We start from the raw sequence: 23,039 nt of genomic DNA, 5'->3' as shown, positions 1-23,039 counted from the left end.
CAGGCAGGGGGGACCAGGTTAATCCCCAGCTTACGCATTCTGCCTCTTTGGTCGGCTGAGCACCCGTACGCTCGTTTCATGGATTGTCTTAGGCATACGGAGTTCATTCCATGTCTAAGCATACGGAGTTCATTCCCAGTCTAAGATCAGACCAGACCGAGGGTTGTGGCAGTAGGACCAGCAGCAAGATCAACAGCACGCAGGGGGGACCGGGTCGATCCCTGGCTTGCGCATTCTGCCTCTCCAGTCGGCTGAGCACCCGCACGCTCGTTTCATGGGTTGGCTTAGGCATACTGAGTTCATTCCATGTCTAAGCATACAGAGTTCATTCCCGGTCTAAGATCGGATCGAATCGAGGGTTGCGGCAGTAGGATCGACAGCATGCAGGGGGGACTAGGTCGATCCCCGACTTGCGCATTCTACCTCTCCGGCCGACTGAGTGTCCGCACGCCCATTTCATGGGTTGGCTTAGGTATAGGGAGTTTATTCCACGTCTAAGCCCTAGCTAGATCAAGGGTTGTGGCATCGGGATCGGCAGCACACAGAGAGGGACCGGACCAGTCCTTGGCTTGCGTATTATGCCTCTCCCTCCGACTTAGCGCCCGAACGCTCGTTTCGTGGGTTGACTTAGGCATATGGAGTTCATTCCTAGTCTAACATCGGATCGGACCGAAGCTTGCGGTAGCAGGATCGATAGCACGTAGGGGGGACCAGGTCGATCATCGGCCTGCGCATTCTGCCTCTCCAGCCGGCTGAGCACCCGCACGCTCGTTTCGTGGGTTGGCTTAGGCATACAGAGTTCATTCCATGTCTAAGCATACGGAGTTCATTCCCAGTCTAAGATCAGACCAGATCGAGGGTTGTGGTAGCAGGATCGGCAGTACGCAGGAGATCGAACCTCTCCAGTCAGCTGAGCACCCGTACACCCGTTTTATGGGTTGGCTTAGGCATAGGGTTATGGCAGCGGGACCGACAGCACGCAGAGGGGGACTGGGTCGGTCCCCAGCTTGCGCATTCTGCCTCTTCGGCCGGCTAAGTGCTGCACGCTCATTTCGTGGGTTGGCTTAGGCATACAAAGTTCATTCCATGTCTAAGCCCCAGCCGGTCTGAGGGTTGTGGTAGCAGGACCAGCAGTGGGATCGACAGCACGTAGAGGGGCATCGGGCTGATCCCTGGCTTGCACATTATGCCTCTCTGGTCGGCCTCTCCGATAGGCTAAGTGCCCGTACGCTCGTTTCATAGGTTGACTTAGGCATACAGAGTTCATCCCCAGTCTAAGCATAGGGAGTTCATTCCCAGTGTAAGATCGGACCGGACCGAGGTTGTGACAGCAGGATTGGCAGTACGCAGGGGGGATTGTACCGTTCCCCGACTTGCGCACTCTGCCTCTCCGGTCGGCTGAACGCCCGCATGCTCGTTTCATGGGTTGGCTTAGGCATGCGGAGTTCATTCAATATCTAAGCATACAGAGTTCATTCCCAGTCTAAGATCAGATCGGATCGAGGGTTGCGGTAGCAGGACCAACAGTAGGATTGGTAGCACGTAGGGGGGGACCGGGTCAGTCCCCGGCTTGCACATTCTGCCTCTCTTGTCGGTTGAGCACCTGGACACTCGTTTTATGGGTTGGCTTACGCATACGGAGTTCATTCAATATCTAAGCATACCGAGTTCATTCCCAGTCTAAGATCTAACTGGACTGAGGGTTACGACAGTAGGATCGGCAGCACGCAGGGGGGTCCGAGCCTCTCCGATCGGCTGAGCACCCGCATGCCCGTTTCGTGGGTTGGCTTAGGCATAGGGAGTTCATTCCATGTCTAAGGCTCAGCCGGACTGAGGGTTGTGGCAGCGGGATCGACAGCACGCAGAAGGGGACTGGGCCGGTCCCCGACTTGCGCATTCTGCCTCTCCGGCCAGCTAAGCGCCCGCACACTCGTTTCGTAGGTTGGCATAGGGATGCGGAGTTCATTCCATGTCTAAGCCCCAGTCAGTTTAGCAGGACCGACAGCAGGATCGGTAGCATGTAGAGGGGGATGGGGCTGATCCTCGACTTGCACATTATGCCTCTCTGGGTGACCTCTCCGGTAGGCTGAGCGCCCATACGCTTGTTTCATGGGCTGACTTAGGCATACGGAGTTCATCCCTAGTCTAAGCATACAAATTTCATTCCCAGTCTAAGATCGGACGAGACCGAGGGTTGCGATAGCAGGATCGGCAGCACGCAGGGGGGATCGTGCCGTTCTCCAGCTTGTGCATTCTGCCTCTCCATTGGCTGAGTGCCCGCACGCCCGTTCCGTGGGTTGGCTTAGGCATAGGGAGCTTATTCCATGTCTAAGCCCTAGCGGGACCGAGGGTTGTGGCAGTGGGACCGACAGCACGCAGAGGGGGACTGGGTCGATCCTCGACTTGTGCATTATCCCTCTTCGGCCGACTCAGTGCTCGAACGCTCGTTTCGTGGGTTGACTTAGGCATCCGGAGTTCATTCCTGGTCTAAGATCAGATCGTACCGAGCGTTACGGCAGTAGAATGACAACAGGTAGGGGGGACTGGACTGATCCTTGATTTATGTGTTCTACCTCTTCGACCAACTGAGCGTCTGCACGCTCGTTTCGTGGGTTGGCTTACGCATACAGAGTTCATTCCATGTCTAAGCATACGAAGTACATTCCCAGTCTAAGATCAGATCAGACCGGGGGTTGTGGTAGTAGGACCAGCAGCAAGATCAGTAGCACATAGAAAGGGATCGATCCGATCCTCGACTTACGTATTCTGCCCTCCGATCGACTAAGCACCCGCATGCTCGTTTCCTAGGTTGGCTTAGCATACGGAGTTCATTCCACGTCTAACCCTAACTGCACCGAGGGTTGTGGCAGCAGGACCTGCAGCGGGATTGGTAGCACCCAAGGGGGACCGGGCTGATCCCCAGATTGCGCATTATGCCTCTTCAGTCGGCCTCTCCGGTCGACTGAGTGCCCGCACGCTCGTTTCGTGGGTTGAGTTAGGCATACAGAGTTCATCCCCGATCTAAGCATACGGGGTTCATTCCCAATCTAAGATCGAATCGGACCAAGGGTTGTGGCTGCAGGATCGACAGCACGCAGGGGAGACTGAGCTGATCCCCGGCTTACGCATTCTGCCTCTCCGGTCGGCTGAGCACCTGCACACTCGTTTTATGCGTTGGCTTACGCATACGGAGTTTATTCAATGTCTAAGCATACGGAGTTCATTCCCAGTCTAAGATCTAACCGGACCGAGGGTTGCGGCAGCAGGATTGGTAGCACGCAGGGGGATCCGAGCCTCTCCGATCGGCTAAGCACTCGCACGCCCGTTTCATGGGTTGGCTTAGGCATAGGGAGTTCATTCCATGTCTAAGCCCTAGCCAGATCAAGGGTTGTGGCAGCGAGATCGACAGCACGCAAAGGGGGACCAGGCCTATTCTCGGCTTACGCTTTTTGCCTCTCCAACCGGCTGAGCGCCCGCACGCTCATTGCATGGGTTGGCTTAGGCATATAGATTTCATTCCATGTCTAAGCATACGGAGTTCATTCCCAGTCTAAGAGTTTGAGCCACAGTGCACATCCTGGGCTGGGGCAGTGTTGGTGCTGCATTTTTTTTGCTCGGGGCACCATCGCCGGAGCATCGTCGAGAGCCTAACTGGTGGCATTGGGGGTTTCGACGATTAGGGGGCCGGGGGGTGTGTGCACATGATGTGCGATGGATGCTGGTACTTGGCCCTTATATTGGCCCCCTATCCCTCATCAAACCTCGAGAACTAACACCCCCTTAAAAAGCATTTGAGATTTTATAGGTTTGCTGCCAGTAGCCATTAAAGTGTCTGAAATGCGGACACTTTTTTCAAACGATCACAAAATCTTCTCCACTTCGAGTTTTTAGCTGAATTGTTTTGTGCATGCGAACAAAAATACAAGGATCACCTCTACCAAATTTGGGGACAAAACTCTCTCTAAAAAAATTTTAAAAAATCTTGAATCGCAAAAAGTTTTGAAAATCGTGAACAATAGAAAACGGGTCGTCTTGCCACGAAACTTCACATGAAGGCGTATAGGACCATTGTATGAATTTGCAAGCCATAAAAAAGGCATTGGCATGGCAGAAATATGATGATGTGGTTGAACCCACCTACCACCCGTTCGATTCTCGGCTTGTGCATCTTGCCTCTCTAGTCGGTTGAGCGTTCGCATGCTCGTTTCGTGGGTTGACTTAGGCATACGGAGTTCATCCCCAGTCTAAGCATATGGAGTTCATTCCCAGTCTAAGATCAGACTGGACCGAGGGTTACGACAGCAGGATCGACAGCATGCAGGGGGGACCGGGCCAATCCCCGGCTTGCGCATTCTACCTCTCCAGCCGGCTGAGTGCCCGCATGCCTGTTTCATGGGTTGGCTTAGGCATAGGGAGTTCATTCCATGTCTAAGCCCCAGCTGAACTGAGGGTTGCGGCAGCAGGACCGGCAGAACGCAGAGGGGGATCGGGTCGATCCCAGGCTTGCGCATTATACCTCTCCGACCAGTTCAGCGGCCGCACACTTGTTTCGTGGGTTGACTTAGGCATACAAAGTTCATTCCCAGTCTAAGATCGGACGGGACCGAGGGTTCCGACAGCAGGATCGACAGCACATAGGGGGGACCGGGTCGGTCCCCAGCTTACGCATTCTGCCTCTCCGACTGACTGAGCACCCGCACGCTCGTTTCATGGGTTGGCTTAGGCATACGGAGTTCATTCCCAGTCTAAGATCAGACCGAACTGAGGGTGGTGGCAGTAGGACCAGTAGCAGGATCGATAGCACGCAGAGGGGGACCAGGCCGATCCTCGGCTTGCGCATTCTGCCTCTCCAACCGACTGAACGTCCGCACACTCGTTTTGTGGTTGACTTTGGCTTACGTATTTGATCCCCAGTGTATGCATACGGAGTTCATTGCCAGTCTAAGATTGAACCAAATCGAGGGTTGAGGTAGTAGGATCAACAGCACGCAGGGGGGATCAGGCTGATCCTCGGCTTGCGCATTCTACCTTTTCGGCTCGCTAAGCGCCCGCACGCCCATTTCATGGGTTGGCTTAGGCATAGGGAGTTCATTCCATGTCTAAGCCCCAACCGGATCGGAGGTTGTGGTAGTAGGACCGACAGCACGCAGAGGGGGACCGTGCCGATCCCCGGCTTGCGCATTCTGCCTCTCCGGCCGACTAAGCACCCGCACGCTCGTTTCGTGGGTTGGCTTAGGCATATGGAGTTCATTCCATGTCTAAGCATACGGAGTTCATTCCCAGTCTAAGAGTTTGAGCCATGGTGCACATGCTGGGCTCGGGCATGTGCTGGTGCTGCATTTTTTTCGCCCGGGTCACCATCGTCAGAGCATCGCCAGAGAGCCTAACCGGTGACATTGGGTGTTCCGACGATTGGGGGGGCCAGGGGGTGTGCGCACGGTCGATCCCTGGCTTGCGCATTATGCCTCTCCGGCTGGCTCAGTGCTTGCACACTCGTTTCATGGGTTGACTTAGGCATACAGAGCTTATTCCCAGTCTAAGATCAGATCGGATCGAGGGTTGTGGTAGCAGGATTGATAGCATGCAAGCTGGGATCAGGTCAGTCCCCAGCTTATGCATTCTGCCTCTCCGACCGACTGAGCGCCCGCACGCCCATTTCATGGGTTGGCTTAGGCATAGGGAGTTCTTTCCATGTCTAAGCGCCAGCAGGATCGAGAGTTGTGGCAGCAGGACCGGCAACGTGCAGAGGGGGGTCGAGGTAATCCCCGGCTTGCACATTCTGCCTCTCCAGCCAGTTGAGCGCCCACACACTCGTTTTGTGGGTTGGCTTAGGCATATGGAGTTTATTCCATGTCTAAGCCCCAGTCAGATCGAGGGTTGCGACAGCAGGACCAGCAGCACGTAGGGGGGACCAGGCCGATCCCCGGCTTGCGTATTCTGCCTCTCCAACCGACTGAGCACCCGGACACTCATTTCATGGGTTGGCTTAGCCATACAGAGTTCATTCCATGTCTAAGCCCCAGCCAGACCAAGGGTTGTGGCAGCGACACCGACAACACGCAAAAGGGGATCGGGTTGATCCTCAGCTTGCGCATTATCCCTCTTCAGTCGGGTCAATGCCCGAACGCTCGTTTCGGGGGTTGACTTAGGCATACGAAGTTCATTCTCAGTCTAAGATCGAATCAAACCGAGGGTTGCAATAGCAGGATCAACAGCACCTAAGGGGGGACCGGACCGGTCCCCGACTTGTGCATTCTGCCTCTCCGGTTGGCTGAGCGCCCGCACGCTCGTTTCGTGGGTTGACTTAGGCATACGAAGTTCATTCCCAGTCTAAGATCAGATCAGACCGAGGGTTGCGACAGCAAGATCGATAGCATGTAGGGGGACTGGGCTGGTCCCCAGCTTGCACATTATGCCTCTCCGATCGACTGAGCGCCCGCATGCCCATTTTATGGGTTGGCTTAAGAATAGGGAGTTCATTCCATGTCTAAGCCCCAGTCGGATCGAGGGTTGTGGCAGTGGGACCGATAGCACGAAGAGGGGGACCGGGCTGATCCCCAGCTTGCGCATTATGCCTCTTCGATCGGCTTAGCGCCCGAACGCTCGTTTCGTGGGTTGACTTAGGCATACAGAGTTCATTCCCAGTCTAGGATCAGATCGGACTAAGGGTTGTGGTAGCAGGATCGATAGCACATAGGGGGGACTGGACCGATCCCCGGTTAGTGCATTCTGCCTCTTCGATCGGCCTCTCCGACAGGCTGAGTGCCCGCACGTTTGTTTCGTGGGTTGACTTAGGCATGCGGAGTTCATCCCCAGTCTAAGCATACGGAGTTCATTCCTAGTCTAAGATTAGATCGGATCAAGGCTTGTAGTAGTATGATCGATAGCATGCAAGGGGGACCGGGCCAATCCTCAGCTTGCGCATTCTGCCTCTCAGGCTGACTGAACGGTCGCACACTCGTTTCATGGGTTGGCTTAGGCATTCGGAGTTCATTCCATGTCTAAGCGTACGGAGTTCATTCCCTATCTAAGAGTTTGAGCCACGATGCAAATGCTGAGCTCAGGCATGTGCTGGTGCCACATTTTTTTCGCCTGGGGTACCATCGCCAGAGCATCGTCGGAGCATCACTGGAGTGTTTAACCGGCGGCAATAGGGGTTTCGACGATTGGGGGGTCGGGGGGGTGTGCGCACATGATGTGTGATGGGTACTGGTACTTGGCCCTTATATTGGCCCCCTATCCCTCATCAAACCTCAAGAACTCACACCCCATTAAAGAGCATTTGAGATTTTATAGGTTTGCTGCCAGTAGCCATTAAAGTGTCTGAAATGGGGACATTTTTTTCAAACGGACACAAAATCTTCTCCACTTCGATTTTTTTGCTGAATTTTTTTTCCATGCCAAAAAAAAATACAAGGATCACCTCTACCAAATTTGGGGACAAAAATCTTTCTAAAAAAATTTTAAAAAATCCCAAACCGTAAAAAGTTTCAAAAATCGTGAAAAATAGAAAACGGGTCGTCTTGCCACGAAACTTCACATGAAGGCTTAGGGGACCATTATATGAATTTACAAGCCATAAAAATGGCATTGGCAAGGAAGAAATATGAAGATGTGCTTGAATCCACCTACCACCCGTTCGATCCTCGGCTTATGCATCCTGCCTCTCTGGTTGGCTGAGTGTCCGCACGCTCATTTCATGGGTTGACTTAGGCATACAGAGTTCATCCCCAGTCTAAGCATATAGAGTTCATTCCTAGTATAAGATCGGATCGGGCCGAGGGTTACTGCAGCAGGATTTGCAGCACGCAGGGGGGACCAGGCCGATCCCCGACTTGCACATTCTGCCTCTCCAACTGGTTGAGCAACCGCACGCCCGTTTTGTGGGTTGGCTTAGGCATAGGGAGTTCATTCCATGTCTAAGCCCCAGTCGGACCGAGGGTTGTGGCAGCGGGATCAAAAACACGCAGAGGGGATCAGGTCGATCCCCGACTTGCGCATTATGCCTCTACGACCGGCACAGTGCCCGAACGCTCATTCCATGGGTTGACTTAGGCATACGGAGTTCATTCCCAGTCTATGATCAGACCGGATCGAGGGTTCTGGTAGCAGCATTGATATTACGCAAAGGTGACCGGGTCGGTCCCTGGCTTGCGCATACTACCTGTCCGACCGGCTAAGCACCCGCACTCTCGTTTCGTGGGTTGACTTAGGCATACGGAGTTCATTCCATGTCTAAGCATATGGAGTTCATTCCTAGTCTAAGATCAGATCGGACCAAGGGTTGTGGCAGTAGCACCAATAGCAGGATCGGTAGCATGGAAGGTGGATCGGGTCGATCCCTGGCTTGCGAATTCTAGCTCTTCGACCAGCCTCCCCGATCGGCTGAGCACCCGTACGCTCATTTCGTCCGTTGACATAGGCATACAGAGTTCATCCCCAGTCTAAGCATATGGAGTTCATTCCTAGTCTCAGATCAGATCGGGTAGAGGGTTGTGACAGTAGGTTCGGCAGCACGCAGGGGGATCGGGCCGATCCCCGACTTGCGCATTCTACCTCTCCAACCGGCTGAGCACCCGCACGTTCGTTTCATGGGTTGGCTTAGGCATAGGGAATTCATTCCATGTCTAAGCCCCAGTCGAACCAAGGGTTGTGGCAGCAGGACCAGTAGTACGTAGGGGGGATCGACCTGACCCCCGACTTACACATTCTGCCTCCTCGATCAGCCTCTCCAGCCGGCTGAGTGCCCGCGCGCTCGTTTCGTGGGTTGACTTAGGCATACGGAGTTCATCCCCAGTCTAAGCATACAGAGTTCATTCCGAGTCTAAGATAGGATCAGACCGAAGATTGCAGCAGCAAGATCAGTAGCACATAGGGGGGACTGGGCTGATCCCCAGCTTGCGTATTCTACCTCTCTGGTCGGCTGAGCACCTACACGCCCGTTTCGTGGGTTGGCTTAGGCATAGGGAGTTCATTCCATGTCTAACCCCCAACGAGAATGAGGGTTGTGGCAGCGGGACCAACAGCACGTAGAGGGGGACCGGGTCGATCCTCGGCTTGCACATTCTGCCTCTCCTGCCGGTTGAACGCCTACACGTTCGTTTCATGGGTTGGCTTAGGCATACAGAATTCATTCCATGTCTAAGCATACGGAGTTCATTCCCACTCTAAGAGTTTGAGCCACGGTGCACATGCTGGGCTCAGGCATGTGCTGCTGCCACATTTTTTTCGCATGGGGCACCATTGTCGGAGCATCACCGGAGAGCCTAACAGGAGGCATTGGGCATTCCGGTGATTAGAGGGGCCAGGGGGGTGTGCGCACATGATGTGCGATGGGTGCTGGTACTTGGCCCTTATATTGGCTCCCTATCCCTCATCAAACGTTGAGAACTCACACTCTCTTAAAGAGCATTTGGGATTTTATAGGTTTACTGCCAGTAGCTATTAAAGTGTTTGAAATGGGGACACTTTTTTCAAACGGTCACAAAATCTTCTCCATTTCAAGTTTTTAGCTGAATTTTTTTGGGCATGCCAACAAAAATACAAGGATCACCTCTACCAGATTTGGGAACAAAACGTTTTCTAAAAAAATTTTAAAAAATCTCAGACTGTAAAAAGTTTTAAAAATCAAAAAATTTGGGGACCGGGCAGAGGGTTGCGACAGTAGGTTCGACAGCACGCAGGGGGATCAGGCCGATCCCTGACTTGCGTATTCTACCTCTCCAGTTGACTGAGTGCCCGCATGCCCGTTTCATGGGTTGGCTTAGGCATAAGGAGTTCATTCCATGTCTAAGCCCCAGTCGGACCAAGGGTTGTGGCAGCAAGACTAGCAGTACGTAGGGGGATCGGCCCAACCCCTGATTTACACATTCTGCCTCCTCGATCGGCCTTTTCAACCGACTGAGCGTCCGCACGCTCATTTCGTGGGTTGACTTAGGCATACGAAGTTCATCCCCAGTCTAAGCATACGGAGTTCATTCCCAGTCTAAGATCGGACCGGACCGAGGGTTGCAGCAGCAAGATCGATAGCATGCAGGGGGGACCAGGTCGATCTCCGGCTTGCGCATTTTCCCTCTCCGATTGGTTGAGTGCCCTCACACCCATTTCATGGGTTCGCTTAGGCATAGGGAGTTCATTCCCTGTCTAAGCCCCAGTCGGACCAAAGGTTGTGGCAGCAGGATCAGTAGCATGCAGAGGGGGACCAAGCCGATCCCTGGCTTGCGCATTATGCCTCTCTGGTCGGATCAGTGCCCGAACACTCATTTCATGGGTTGACTTAGGCATATGGAATTCATTCCCAGCCTAAGATCGAACCAAACCAAGGGTTGTGATAGTAGGATCGACAGCACGCAGGGGGGACTGGGTTGGTCTCCAGCTTGCGCATTCTGCCTCTCCGGTCGACTGAGTGCCCGCAAGCTCGTTTCGTGGGTTGGCTTAGGCATACGGAGTTCATTCCATGTCTAAGCATACAAATATCATTCCCAGTCTAAGATCAGACCAGATCAAGGGTTACGGTAGCAGGACCAGTAACAGGATCGATAGCACGCAGAGAGGGATCGGCTCGATCCTCGGCTTGCGTATTCTGCCTCCCTTACCGGCCTCTCCAACCAGCTGAGCACCCGCATGCTCATTTCGTGGGTTGACTTAGGCATACGGAGTTCATCCCTGATCTAAGAATATGGAGTTCATTCCCAGTCTAAGATCAGACTGAACCGAGGGTTACGGCAGCAGGATCGGCAGCACGCAAGAGGGATCGGGCCGGTCCCTGGCTTACGCATTCTGCCTCTCCAACCGACTGAGCACCCGAACGCCCGTTTTATGGGTGGCTTAGGCATGGGGAGTTCATTCCATGTCTAAGCCCCAGCCGGATCGAGGGTTGTGGTAGTGGGATCGGTAGCACGCAGAGGGGGATCGAGTCGATCCCCGACTTGCGCATTATGCCTCTTCGGCTGGCTCAGCGCCCACACGCTCGTTTCATGGGTTGACTTAGGCATACGGAGTTCATTCCCAGTCTAAGATTAGATCAAACCGAGTGTTGCAGCAGCAAGATTGACAACATGTAGGAGGGATCGAGTCGGTCCTCAGCTTACGCATTCTGCCTCTTCAGTCGGCTGGGTGCCCGCACGCTCATTTCGTGGGTTGGCTTAGGCATACAGAGTTCATTCCATGTCTAAGCATATGCAGTTCATTCCCCGTCTAAGATCGGACCAGACCGAAGGTTGCAGTAGCAAGACCAGCAGCAGGATCGACAGCACGTAGGGGGATCGGGTCGATCCCCGGCTTATGCATTCTACCTCTCCAATCGGTTGAGTTCCCACACACTCGTTTCGTGGGTTGGCTTAGGCATACGGAGTTCATTCCTTGTCTAAGCCCCAGCGGGATCGACAGCATGCAGAGGGGGATCGGGTTGATCCTTGACTTACGCATTATGTGTCTCCGACCGGCTGAGCGCTCGCATGCTCGTTTCATGGGTTGACTTAGGCATACGGAGTTCATCCCTAGTCTAAGCATACGGAGTTCATTCCCTGTCTAAGATTGGACTGGACCGAGGGTTGCGGCAGCAGGATCGACAGCATGCAGGGGGGACCAGGCCGATCCCCGTCTTGCGTATTCTGCCTCTCCAGTCGGCTGAGCACCCGTACGCCCATTTCGTGGGTTGGCTTAGGCATAGGGAGTTCATTCCATGTCTAAGCCCCAATCGGACCGAGGGTTGTGGCAGCGAGACCGACAGCATGTAGAATGGGATCGGGCCAACCCCCAGCTTGTGCATTATGCCTCTCCGGTCGGCTCAGTGCCCGAACATTCGTTTCGTGGGTTCACTTAGGCATACGAAGCTCATTCCCAGCTCAGATTAGACCAAACTGAAGGTTGTGGCAGCAGGATCGATAGCACACAAGGGGGACCGGACCGATCCCAGGCTACGCATTCTGCCTTTCCGATCGACTGAGCGCACGCACGCTCATTTTGTGGGTTGGCTTAGGCATAAGGAGTTCATTCCATGTCTAAGCATAAGGAGTTCATTCCTAGTCTAAGATCGGATCAGACCGAGGGTTGCGACAGTAGGATCGGTAGCACGCAGGGGGGACCGAGCCGATCCCCAGCTTACGCATTCTGCCTCTCCGGTCGGCTGAGCGCCCGCACGCTCATTTCGTGGGTTGACTTAGGCATACGAAGTTCATCCCCAGTCTAAGCATGCAAAGTTCATTCCCAATCTAGGATGTGACTGGACTGAGGGTTGCGGTAGCAGGATCGGTAGCTCACAGGGGGAACCGGGCTGATTCTCGGCTTTTGCATTCTACCTCTCTGGCCGGTTGAGCACCCGTACGCCTGTTTCATGGGTTGGCTTAGGCATAGGGAGTTCATTCCATGTCTAAGCCCCAGCTGGACCGAGGGTTGTGGCAGCAGGACTGACAGCACGCAGAGGGGGACCGGGCTGATCCCTGACTTGCGTATTTTGCCTCTTCGGTCGGTTGAGCACCCACACGCTCGTTTCATGGGTTGGGTTAGGCATACGGAGTTCATTCCATGTCTAAGCTTACAGAGTTCATTCCTAGTCTATGAGTTTGAGCCACGGTGCACATGCTGGGCTCGATCAGGTGCTGGTGTCACATTTTTTTGGCCTGAGGTACCATCGTCAGAGCATCTTCGGAGCATCACCGAATAGCCTAACCTGTAGGATTGGGGGTTCCGACGATTGGGGGGGCCGGGGGGTGTGGGCACATGATGTGCGATGGGTTGGTGTAGGCATATGGAGTTCATTCCATGTCTAAGCCCCAACAGAACCGAGGGTTGTGGCAGCTGGACCGGTAACGGGAACAGCAGCACGTAGAGGGGGATCGGGCTGATCCCCAGCTTGTACATTATGCCTCTCGAGTCGGCTGAGCACCCGCACGCTCGTTTCGTGGGTTGACTTAGGCATACAGAGTTCATTCCCAGTCTAAGATCAGATCGGACTGAGAGTTGTGGTAGCAAGATCGATAGCATGTAGGGGGGGATCAGGTCGATCCCCGGCTTGCGCATTCTGTTTCTCCGACCGGTTGAATGCCCGCACGCTTGTTTTATGGGTTGGCTTAGGCATACGAAGTTCATTCCGTGACTAATCATACGGAGTTCATTCCCAGTCTAAGATCAAACTGGATCGAAGGTTACGGTAGCAGGACCAGTAGTAGGATTAGCAGCACGTAGGGGGGACCGAGCCGATCCCCAGCTTGTGCATTCTGCCTCTCCTATCGACTGAGCACCGTACGCTCGTTTCGTGGGTTGGCTTAGCCATACGGAGTTCATTCCATGTCAAAGCCCTAGTTGGACCGAGGGTTGTGGTAGCAAGACCGGTAACGGGATTGACAGCATGCAGAAGGGGATCGAGCTGATCCTCGGCTTATGCATTATGCCTCTCTGGCCGACCTCTCCGGCCGGTTGAGCGCCCGCATGCTCGTTTCGTGGGTTGACTTAGGCATACGGAGTTCATCCCTAGTCTAAGCATACGGAGTTCATTCCTAGTCTAAGATCAGACCGGACCAAGGGTTGTGGCAACAGGATTAGTAGCACGCAAGGGGGATCGGGTCGATTCTCGGCTTACGCATTCTGCTTCTCCGATCGACTGAGCGCTCGTATACCCGTTTCATGGGTTGGCTTAGGCATAGGGAGTTCATTCCATGTCTAAGCCCTAGCCGGACCGAGGGTTGTGGTGGTGAGACCGATAGCACTTAGAGGGGGATCGAGCCAATCCCCTGCTTGCACATTATGCCTCTCTAGCCAGCTTAGTGCCCGAACGCTCGTTTCATGGGTTGACTTAGGCATACTGAGCTCATTCCCAATCTAAGATCGGACCAGACTGAGGGTTGTGGCAGTAGGATTGACAGCACGTAAGGGGGACTAGGTCGATCCCCGGCTTACGCATTCTACCTCTCCAGCAGGCTGAACGCCCGTACGCTCGTTTTGTGGGTTGGCTTAGGCATACGGAGTTTATTCCATGTCTAAGCATACGGAGTTCATTCCCAGTCTAAGATCGGACCGAACTGAGGGTTACAGCAACAGGACAAACAGCAGGATCGGTAGCACGTAGTGGGGACTGGGCCGATCCCCGGCTTGTGCATTCTGCCTCTTCGATCGGCCTCTACGGCCGGTTGAGCGCCCGCACGCTAGTTTCATGGGTTGATTTAGGCATACGGAGTTCATCTACAGTCTAAGCATATGGAGTTCATTCCCAGTCTAAGATCAGATCGGATTGAGGGTTGCGGCAGCAGGATCGACAGCACACAGGGGGGACTGAGACAATCCTCGGCTTGTGCATTCTGCCTCTCTGGCTGGCCGAGTGCCCGCGCACTCATTTTATGGGTTGGCTTAGGCATACGGAGTTCATTCCATGTCTAAGCATACGGAGTTCATTCCCAGTCTAAGAGTTTGAGCAACGGTGCACATGCTGGGATTGGGCATGTGCTAGTGCCACATTTTTTTCGCCCGAGGCACCATCACTGGAGCATCGCCAGAGAGCCTAATCGACGGCATTGGGGGTTTCGACGATTGGGGGGGTAGGGGTGTGCGCACATGATGTGCGATGGGTGCTGGTACTTGGCCCTTATATTGGCCCCCTATCCCTCATCAAACCTCGAGAACTCACACTGCCTTAAAGAGTATTTGAGATTTTATAGGTTTGCTGCCAGTAGCCATTAAAGTGTCTGAAATGGGGACACTTCTTTCAAACGGTCACAAAATCTCCTCCACTTTGAGTTTTTTGCTAAATTGTTTTGTGCAAGCCAACAAAAATACAAGGATCACCTCTACCAAAATTGGGGACAAAACTCTTTCTAAAAAAATTTTAAAAAATCCTGAACCGTAAAAAGTTTCAAAAATTGTGAAAAATAGAAAACGGGTCGTCTTGCCACGAAACTTTACATGAAGGCTTAGGGGACCATTGTAAGAATTTACAAGCCATAAAAATGGCATTGGTATGGTAGAAATATGAAGATGTGCTTGAACCCACTTACCACCAATTCGATCCCCGACTTGCGCATCCTGCCTATCTGGTTGGCTGAGCATTCGTACATTCGTTTCATGGGTTGACTTAGGCATACGAAGTTCATCCCCAGCTGAAGCAAAGGGAGTTCATTCCCAGTCTAAGATCAGACTGGACCGAGGGTTACGGTAGCAGGATTGGCAGTACGCATGGGGGACCGGGCCGATCCCTGGCTTGCGCATTTTGCCTCTCCGATCGGCTAAGCGCCGCATGCTCATGTCATGGGTTGGCTTAGGCATAGGGAGTTCATTCCATGTCTAAGCCCCAGCAGGACCGAAGGCTGTGGCAGCGGGACCGGCATCACGCAGAGGGGGATCGGGCCGATCCCCAGCTTGCGCATTATGCCTCTCCGATCGGCTCAACGCCCGCACGCTCGTTTTGTGGGTTGACTTAGGCATACGGAGTTCATTCCCAGTCTAAGATCCCTAGCTTCCTCATCTGCCTCTCCAACCGGCTGAGCGCCGTACGCTTGTTGCAGGGGTTGACTTAGGCATACGGAGTTCATCTCCAATCTAAGCATACAGAGTTCATTCCCAGTCTAAGATCAGACTGGATTGAGGGTTACGGTAGCAGGATCGATAGCATGCAGGGGGGATCAGACCGATCCCCGACTTGTGCATTCTGCCTCTCCGGCCGACTGTGCGCCCGCACGCCCGTTTCGTGGGTTGGCTAAGGGATAGGGAGTTCATTACATGTCTAAGCCCCAACGGGATCGACAGCACGCAAAGGGGGACTGGGCCGATCCCTGGCTTGCATATTCTGCCTCTTCGACCAGCTGAGTGCCCACACGCTCGTTTCATACGTTGGCTTAGGCATACGGAGTTCATTCCATGTCTAAGCATACGGAGTTCATTCCAGTCTAAGAGTTTGAGCCACGGTGCACATGTTGGTTTCGGGCCTGTGCTGGTGTCGCATTTTTTTCGCACGAGGCACCATCGTCTGACCATCATCGAAAAGCCTAACCGACGGCATTGGGGGTTTCGATGATTGAGGGGGCCGGGGGGGTGTGCGCACATGATGTGCGATGGGTGCTGGTGCTTGGCCCTTATATTGGCCCCCTATCCCTCATTAAACCTCGAGAACTCACACCCCCTTAAATAGCGTTTGAGTTTTTAGCTTAATTTTTTTGTGCATGCCAACAAAAATACAAGGATCACCTCTACCAATTTTGGGGACAAAAATCTTCCTAAAAAAATTTAAAAAAATCTCGAACCGTAAAAAGTTTTAAAAATCGTGAAAAATAGAAAACGTGTCGTCTTGCCATGAAACTTCACATGATGGCTTGGGGGACCATTGTATGAATTTACAAGCCATAAAAATGGCATTGGCATGGCAGAAATATGAAGATGTGCTTGAAACCACCTACCACCCATTCGATCCCTGGCTTGCGCATCCTGCCTCTCTGGTCGGCTGAGCGCCCGCATGGTCGTTTAGTGGGTTGACTTAGGCAAACGGAGTTCATCCCCAGTCTAAGCATATGGAGTTCATTCCTAGTCTAAGATCGGACCAGGCCAAGGGTTGCAACAGCAGGATCGACAGCACCCAAGAGGGACCGGGTCAATCCCCGACTTGCACATTCTACCTCTCCGGCTGACTGACTGCCCGCACGCCCGTTTCATGGGTTGGCTTAGGCATAGGGAGTTAATTCCATGTCTAAGCCCCAGTCGGATCGAGGGTTGTCACAGCGGGACCAGCAACATGTAGAGGAGGACCGGGCCGATCCTTGGCTTGCGCATTATGCCTATCCGGCCGGCTCAATGCCCACACGCTCGTTTCGTGGGTTGACTTTGGCATATGGAGGGACCGTGGGTTGATTGGGGGGGTCAGGGGGTGTGCGCACATGATGTGCGATGGGTGCTGGTACTTGGCCCTTATATTGGCCCCCTATCCCTCATCAAACCTTGAGAACTCACACCACCTTAAAGAGCATTTGAGATTTTATAAGTTTGCTCCCAGTAGCCATTAAAGTGTCTGAAGTGGGGACACTTTTTTCAAACTCTCAAAAATCTTCTTTACTTTGAATTTTTAGCTGAATTTTTTTGTGCATGCCAACAAAAATAAAAGGATAACCTCTACCAAATTTGGGGACAAAAATATTTCTAAAAATATTTTAAAAAATCTCGAACCACAAAAAGTTTCAAAAATCATGAAAAATAGAAAACAGTTTGTCTTGCCACGAAACTTCACATGAAGGGTTAGGGGACCATTGTATGATTTTACAAGCCATAAAAATGGCATTGGCATGGCAGAAATATGAAGATGTGCTTGAACCCACCAACCACCCGTTCGATCCTCGGCTTGCGCATCCTGCATCTCTGGTCGACTGGCATTGGCACGCTCGTTTCATTCCCAGTCTAAGATCAAACCGGACCGAGCGTTGTGATAGCAAGACCAGTAGCAGGATCGGTAGCACGCAGGGGGGATCGAGCCGATCCTCAGCTTGTGCATTCTACCTCTCCAGTCGGTTGAGCACCCGCACACTCATTTCGTGAGTTGGCTTAGGCATACGGAGTTCATTCCATGTCTAAGCCCCAGCCAGACCGAGGGCTGTGGCAGCAGGATTGGCAGCGGGATCAGTAGCACGCAGAGGGGAATCGAGTTGATCCCCAGCTTGCACATACGAAGTTCATTCCCAGTCTAAGATCGAACCAGATCGAAGGTTGCGGCAACAGGACTAGCAGCACGTAGGGCAGACCAGGCTGATCCTCGGCTTGTGCATTCTGCCTCTCCAGTCGACCTCTCCGGTTGGCTGAGCACCCGCACGCTCGTTCCATGGGTTGACTTAGGCATACGAAGTTCATCCCCAGTCTAAGCATATAGAGTTCATTCCCAGTCTAATATCAGACCAAACTGAGGGTTGCGGTAGCAAGATCGACAGCACGTAAGGGGGACCGGGCTAATCCTCGGCTTGTGCATTCTACCTCTCTAGTCGGCTGAGCGCCCGCATGCCCGTTTCATGGGTTGGCTTAGGCATAGGGAGTTCATTCTTGTCTAAGCCCCAATCGGACAGAGGGTAGTGGTAGCGAGACCGACAGCATGCAGAGAGGGACCGGGCCGATCACTGGCTTGCGCATTATGCCTCTTCGGCCGATTCAGTGCCTGCATGCTCGTTTCGTGGGTTGACTTAGGCATACGGAGTTAATTCCCAGTGTAAGATCAGACCAGACCGAGGGTTGTGGTAGCATGATCGATAGCACACAGGGAGGGATAGAGCCGGTCCCTACCTTATGCATTTTGCCTCTCCAGCCGACTGAGCACCCGCATGCTCATTTCGTGCGTTGGCTTAGGCATACGGAGTTCATTCCATGTCTAAGCATACAGAGTTCATTCCCAGTCTAAGATCGAACTAGACCGAGGGTTATGGCTGCAGGACCAGCAGCAGGATCGACGGCACGCAGGAGGGATCGAGCCGATCCCCGACTTTCGCATTCTGCCTCTCCGATCGGCTGAGCTCCCGTACGCTCGTTTCGTGGGTTGGCTTAGGCATACAAAGTTCATTCCATGTCTAAGCCCCAGTCAGACTGAGGGTTGTGCTAGCAGGACCGGTAGCAGGATCGGCAGCACACAGAGGAGGACCGATCTAATCCTCAGCTTGCGCATTATGCCTCTCCAGCCGGCCTCTCCGACAAGCTAAGTGCCCCCACACTCGTTTCGTGGGTTGGCTTAGGCATACGGAGTTCATTCCATGTCTAAGCATATGGAGTTCATTCCCAGTCTAAGATTTTGAGCAATGGTGCACATGCTGGGCTCGAGCATGTACTCGTGCCACATTTTTTTCGCCCGGGGCACCATCGTCGGAGCATCGCCGGAGAGCCTAACCGACGGCATTGGGGGTTCCGACGATTGGGGGGGCTGGGGGGTGTGCGTACATGATGTGCGATGGGTGCTGGTACTTGGCCTTTATATTGGCCCCCTATCCCTCATCAAACCTTGAGAACTCACACCCCCTTAAGAGCATTTGAGATTTTATAGGTTTGCTGCCAGTAGCCATTAAAGTGTCTGAAATGGGGACACTTTTTTCAAACGATCACAAAATCTTCTCCACTTTGAGTTTTTAGCTGAATGTTTTTTTGCATGCCAACAAAACTACAAGGATCACCTCTACCAAATTTGGGGACAAACTCTATCTAAAAAAATTTTAAAAAATCCAGAATCGAAAAAAGTTTCAAAAATCATGAAAAATAAAAAATGGGTCCTCCTGCCACGAAACTTCACATGAAGGCTTACGGGACCATTGTATGAATTTACAAGCCATAAAAATGGCATTGGCATGGCAGAAATATGAAGATGTGCTTGAACACACCTACCACCCGTTCGATCCCCGGCTTGCGCATCCTGTCTCTCTGGTCAGCTGAGAGTTCGCACGCTCGTTTCATGGGTTGACTTAGGCATACGAAGTTCATCCCCAGTCTAAGCATACAGAGTTCATTCCCAGTCTGAGATCGGACTGGACCGAGAGTTGAGACCGCAGGATCGGCAGCACGCAGGGGGGACTGGGTTGATCTCTGGCTTGCGCATTCTGCCTCTCCGGTCGGCTGAGCACCCGCAGCCTATTTCATGGATTGGCTTTGGCATAGGGAGTTCATTCCATGTCTAAGCCCCAGTCAGACCAAGGGTTGTGGCAGCGGGACTGACAGCATGCAGAGGGGGACTGGACCGATCCCCGACTTGCGCATTATGCCTCTCCAGTCGGCTCAGCACCCGTACGCTCGTTTCATGGGTTGACTTAGGCATACGAAGTTCATTCCCAATTTAAGATCAGACCAGACCGAGGATTGCGGTAGCAGGATCGACAGCACGCAGGGGGGATCGGGTTGAACCCCGATTTGCGCATTCTGCCTCTCCGGTCGACTGAGCGCCCGCACGCTCGTTTCGTCGGTTGGCTTAGGCATACGGAGTTCATTCCATGTCTAAGCCCCAGCCAGACTGAGGGTTGTGGTGATAGGACCGACAGCGGGACTTGTGCATTATGCCTCTCCGATCGGCCTCTACGGTCGACTATGCACTCGTACGCTCATTTCGTGGGTTGACTTAGGCATACGGAGTTCATCCCCGGTCTAAGCATACGGAGTTCATTCCCAGTCTAAGATCGAATGGGACTGAGGGTTGTGACAGCAGGATCTGTAGCATGCAGGGGGGATCGAGCCGATCCCCGGCTTGTGCATTCTGCCTCTCCGGTTGGCTGAGTGCCCACACGCTCGTTTTATGGGTTAGCTTAGGCATACGGAGTTCATTCCATGTGGCAGTGGGATCGACAGCACACAAAAGTTGATCGGGCCGATCCCTGGCTTACGCATTATGCCTCTTCGGCTGACTCAGCGCTCGTATGCTCGTTTTGTGGGTTGACTTATGCATACAGAGTTCATTCCCAGTCTAAGATCGAACCGGACCAAGGGTTGCAGCAGCAGGATCGACAGCACGTAGGGGGGGATCGGGCTGATCCCCGACTTGCCCATTCTACCTCTCTGGCCGACTGAGCACCCGAACGCTCGTTTCATGGGTTGGCTTAGGCATACGGAGTTCATTCCATGTCTAAGCATACAGAGTTCATTCCTAGCCTAAGATTTTGAGCTACGGTGCACATGCTGGGCTTGGGCATGTTCTAGTGCCGCATTTTTTTTACCTGGGGCACCATCGTCGGAGCATCACTGGAGCATCGTCGGAGAGCCTAACTGGTGGATTGGGGGTTCCGGCGATTGGGGGGGCCGAGGGGGTTTGCGCACATGATGTGCGATGGGTGCTGGTACTTGCATCACGGGCTCTGACCTTAGACTCAGAAATCGTGCGACCTTAGGCTTGGAATCTCCTCCTTTATGCCTATGTTAGCCTAAAACACAAGCCTATGGGCACTAGAAATGGGAAGGGCTGATTACGCAAGTTAAAGAGAAACAGGATAAGAAGGCAGAATTCTGGAAATGCTCTTATATTCACTGATACAGAAGTGTTTGATGGTGTACAAATGAGGAAGGAGCAGCTCTCTATTTATAGTTGAGGCTCTAGCTTACACTTAATGGTAATATCCTTAGAATAAAGGCTAAAATCATGGGATTATATAGATTACAATCAATCAGGATGCTAACTCCTGATTTTTAGGGTCAACCAAATCTGCCAGGATGCTACTGCTGATCCTGCCTGCTTCCAAAAGCTTCCCTTGCGTGTCCAGCACCTTGGGCCCTTCTGGATGTGGTGCGGGCAGCTTGTATGCCAGGCCTTAGTCTCACGGGCTGGCCTGCAAGTTGGGCGGGCGTTCTTAACTCGTTTGCTAGGCTTTGCATGCAGATACCCACCAGCACGCCTGGTCTGCGGGCCTGAACCTCTGGCTCACCTGCTGGTGCACCTGATGTGCCTGGTGCACCCGCCCAAGGTGTGAGACTCTCCCCCACTTGATTGTGCAATGCCCTAATTGCGTCTTCTGTATGGTACTACCTGATCTAGTCCCCGAACTGCCATAAGTCATCTGTTGGTTCCCAACTTGCCTCACTGTCTGGAAGTCCCTTCCAGCGCACCAAGTACTCTTGTTTTGGATGATAGTTCTTCCGTCTCACCTCCCGGTCAGCTATGATGCTGTGGACCTCTTTCTCATATGAGGCCCTTGCTCCCAATGGCGCACGCTTTGACTCTGCCCATCCTGGATCTCCCTTATCCTCATGGAACGGCTTGAGCGTGCTCACATGGAACATCGGGTGTACCCTCAGCTTGGGTGGCATATCCAGCTTATAGGCAACCTTTCCTACCCTCTTGACTACACGAAAAAGTCCTTCATACCTCTGGACTAGGCCTTTGTGTAGCCCCCTATGGTGCGCAATGGGATGTAGCTTCACCAATACCAAGTCTCCAACCTGGAACTGCACGTCCCGCCTATTATGGTCTGCCCACTTCTTTGACCTCTTGGTCGCTTTGTGTAGACAAACTCTGGGCAAGTCAGTTTGCTCCTGCCATGCCTTGGTAAACTTGTATGCTGCTGGATTCGGCCCTGTATAACCTGCAGTAATCGAATTGGGTGTTAGTGGTTGTTGCCCTGTCACAACCTCGAATGGGCTCTGGTTCGTTACCTCGTTCCTTTGCAAGTTGTAGGAAAACTGTGCAATATCTAGCAGCTTTGGCCAGTCCCTTTGTGTGGCACTCACATAGTGCCTGAGGTAGACCTTTAATAGTCCATTCACTCATTCTGTCTGCCCATCAGTCTATGGATGCATGCTAGTGGAAAAGTTCAAGTCTGACTCTAACAGCTTGAACAACTCAGTCCAAAACCTACCCGTGAAATGCCCGTCCCGATCACTAACAATGGTCCTCGGCACTCCCCAGTACTTAACCATGTTCTTAAGGAACAATCGAGTTGCCCCCTCGGTTGGGCACTCCTTGGTTGCTGGAATGAAGATTCCATACTTGGAAAACCTGTCCACCACTACCATGATGCTTCCAAACCCTTCTGCTTTGGGTAGACCAACTATAAAGTCCAGAGAAACACTCTCCCATGGTCGCTTTGGCACTGGCAATGGCTCCAAGAGACCGCCTAGTTTTTTGAGCTCTACCTTGTCCTATTGGCACATAAGACAAGTCTTCACATAGGCTTCTACAGCGTCCCTCATGTGCGGCCAGTAGTACTGATCCTTGATCAACACCAAGGTACAACTCACTCCGGGGTGTCCAGGCCACCTTGAATCATGGCATTCTTGCAAAACTTCCTTATAGAGCTTCCCGTGCTGCGACATAAATAGTCTACTTCCCCTGGTGTACAACAAGCCATCCTGCAACCAAACCGCCTAGTCTTACCTTGCTGGGCGTACTCCATCAAAGCCTTGGCTGTAGGATCATGCACAAGTCCCTCCTTGATGAGTGGCACCAGTGATCCCTCTGGTTGGCTAATGGCAGCAAGGTTAGCCTTCCTGCTCAGGGCATCTGCCACTAGGTTCACCCGCCCCGACTTCTACTCCATCTGGAAATCAAATTTCGTAAGAAAATCTTGCCATCTTGCGTGCTTGGGGGACAACTTATTCTACGTCTAGAAGTAGTTGGTTGCCAC

Source organism: Durio zibethinus, chromosome 20 (assembly GCF_047325235.1).
Source record: "Durio zibethinus cultivar Kanyao isolate XHJ-2024 chromosome 20, ASM4732523v1, whole genome shotgun sequence".
Lineage (NCBI taxonomy): Eukaryota > Viridiplantae > Streptophyta > Magnoliopsida > Malvales > Malvaceae > Durio > Durio zibethinus.
Note: the sequence above shows the minus strand (reverse complement) of the source record.